Here is a 3,460-nt window from a genome sequence, read left to right as displayed (position 1 = left end):
ACATATTTCTTAATATCCAACTCCCATTAATGGAAACATTTCCATATTTGCCATATGAAAACTCATTCTTAATAGAATCATATCTATTCATAATAATGTCAATATAGTCCATCCAGTACTATACTTCCAACTACTCACAAGCGAAAAATCCTCAGTGAACCTCAGATCGTCCTTTGATAGTTGTTTAATTATTTTAGTCAAAACCGATTCTAGTCCCTTTTTCCCTCTTAATGCCCTATGCATTTGGAAAATTTTAGAATGGTCAAATATTACAGCATATGCAATCGATCCTATACCCGAAGCGTATTGGACACGATGCATAATGTCTCACATAAAGACATGATACTTTATCAGTCTTTTGCCATAATATTTTGTTAGCCATGTTCTCACAATTCGAACTATGAAGAGGGATGCGGTAATCATAATCGAATTTTGAGAACGTGCTATGTATCCTTGACTAAATTTTATTAACATTTCTTGATCTAAGCTTTTAGATTTTGAAACGAAGTATAATATTCTCTCCCTTAATTATAGCAAAACAACTTTTCAACCCCTACAACTTTGCAAGTTAATCTTTGTTTTCTATAATTAATATTGCTAACTCGCAATACTTGAAATAATAATCATGCTCCCACTAACACAATGATTATTTCCATACAAGCATAACACTTATGCACCCACTAGCTTTGACATGTATTCAGAAAACACTTGAACTTCTAGAAAACAATGCTTATTGAATTCCTTAAGTTCATATTTCTAATACCTAATGCTTTGATAAGCCTTTATCTAAGCTTTTTAAGCTCATACACCTTTCCTTAGATAGCTCACATGTGTGTACAATTCAGAATTTATGTTACTAAGTCCCAGATGTTCAGACTAATTGCCAAATCTCACAATTCGAACTATGAAGAGGGATGCCGTAATCATAATCGAATTTGAGAATACAATTATCACAATTGCTATCTTCTTAAAATCTTTCTTAGTGAAAGCATTTCCTCACAATCATTTTCATGAAGGAGGGAGACCTTATGACACTTAGATTTTAAAGTGTATGTGTTCCTATCCATTTGAGTTTGTGATAACAATAATCGTAAGACAATGTTGGTGACAAATCTAACTCATATGGACTGAACTTGTTCAATCTCGATTCCTTGCCTCATGGTAGCACGAATGCCCACCATTGCTTCCAAGTCGTTGAGTAGTTCACCGTTTCCTATCAATGTACTTTCCATTGATTAGGGTGCCTTGCCTTTATGCAATCAATTCATAGAACTCATATTGCATAGTTTACTTCATCTGGAATGGCGCAGAAACAAAATTATGTCAACACGATAGGTCGCCAACCTCAAGTCGTGTGCTAGTGATTAACTATCGGTTTATTCTTGATTTGTTCTTGAAACTTTTCAAGACAATTGAGACTCCCACTGACCTCTTGACATATATGATTCTCTTGTCAGGAACCTTTCCTAGACAAAACAAATATTCAAGAGTTAGTGTAGTTCTTATCAAGACAAAACACTTCACATAATTGGTCCTAGTTGGTCTTTGTCTTATCCAAGACAACACAACTTACCAATTTCAAATGTGCAAGAATAAGAAAACCTTTTCCAAACTCCACATTTGATGAGTGTTATAAACCTACTTAAGACTTGTCACTCAATTCACAATCTTGGAATATAACTCTAAGACTTGATATTGGAACGAAGTATGATTGACTTCTTGATTTTAACAATTTCTACAATTCTCGATTCCTCTTCTTAGACATACAAATGCACTAAGACTCACTTGGAGGATCAATTGAGATATGGTTCTTAATCATTAAGACTTATCATAAAACACAATAAAAGGTACTCTCCCTTCTTCTTAGAATAGAGAAACTTTTATCTTTCTGCCTACTTGATTCTTCTTATTCGTTCTGCTATTGATTGAAACTCTTTCAATCAACTCAGAATTATACTTAATCTTATAAGTATAACCATATTTACTAAACTTTAGTAAATCATGACGAATATCTTTATCACTCTTGTGGTGGAATTGATCAATGCACAACCTAGTGTACTCGATCTCCTAGTCCTTCTCTTGACATTTTGTCAAAGAATTAGTCTAATTTCCAAATATGAAGTTTCTCATTCATCACGCAACCAAGTTGCATGACTCCAAGTTTCTGTCCAATTGAAACTTGGGCGATGAGAATCTTCCCTTATTTGGCAAATTCTCGACATTTCCACAAATAACATAATTAAGAATCAAATCCATTATTGCTAACAATAGAAACAATTAAACATCAATTTTTCATACACACCATTGCAAGGATAAATAAATAAGACAAAATCAAAATTTATTTTATTGCGGAAAAATTTGTCCTTACAATGCAATTCAACTGAAAAACTATGTTATTACATATTTCTTATCAATCTATCCTAACTCTAGAGTAGCAGCTCAAAAATCTGATCTTTGAGTCCATGCGATCGAAATCCATTTCTTCATGATCAGATTCAGCACGCTTCTTCCTTAAGCTTCCTCTCTTTTCTTCGATCCTGCAAAAACATCAAAATGTAATCTTATCACATCATGTATCAAGAATCAAAAATAGGAACTTACAGAGTTAGTTATTGGTTTTACCTGAAGTAGAGCCATACGTCTTGACTCTCCCATCTCTTAGATCTCTCAGGTAAACAGGACAGCTTCGTCTCCAATGCCCCTTTTCTTGGCAATAGAAGCAAATGGACTCTTTTGTAATGGCACAAGGAACTATCTCAAAATTTACCTTTTATGGATTTCCAATGTCACCATTTTCAATGTCCATTGAAGTTTGGGAGTTTGATTCACCAGACACATTTGCTTGATCAGCACGCCAAATCATTGCCGATTCAGCAGCTATAAGCAAATAGCTCAAATCAATGAGGGTCACGTCATGGTCCATCATATAGTACTCTCTAATGAACTCACTATATGATTCAGGAAGCGACTGAAGAACCCAGTCAACAGCCAACTCACCTGAAATCTCGACACCCAACATCCTTAACCTGTCAATGTGTGACTTTATCTCTAAGACGTGTGCACACACAAGTTTCCCATCTTCGTGTTTACTTGCCAATAGGGCTTGAGTGAGCTTGAACTTTTCAAGCCTTTGAACTTGTGGGTTAGGGAGAATAATTGGAAGAGGTGGAGGAAGTGAAGCATGACTCTCATTTCCTTGATCGTATCGTGGAACTTCATCTTCATTTGGAAAGCTTGTTCCAAGGGACTTGGGAAGACCATTGTAAGATTTAGACATCTACAAAACGGGAGAAAATTCAAGTTAGTTGATAAGAATCCTTGATGTAACACCCAAATGAAACATCAATGCTAGGATCCAACACAACATTCTACAACCTAGAAGAGGGATGCCGTAATCTAGTTGCAGAATATTTGAAGGTGATAATTTAATATTTATATTTGTTATAGCTTTTTTTCTTAA

This window comes from Lactuca virosa, chromosome 7 (genome assembly GCF_052849685.1).
Source record: "Lactuca virosa cultivar CGN04683 chromosome 7, Lactuca_virosa_CGN04683_v6, whole genome shotgun sequence".
In the NCBI taxonomy this organism is placed as follows: domain Eukaryota; kingdom Viridiplantae; phylum Streptophyta; class Magnoliopsida; order Asterales; family Asteraceae; genus Lactuca; species Lactuca virosa.
The sequence above is the reverse complement of the archived record's forward strand: the minus strand, read 5'-3'. Positions refer to the sequence as shown.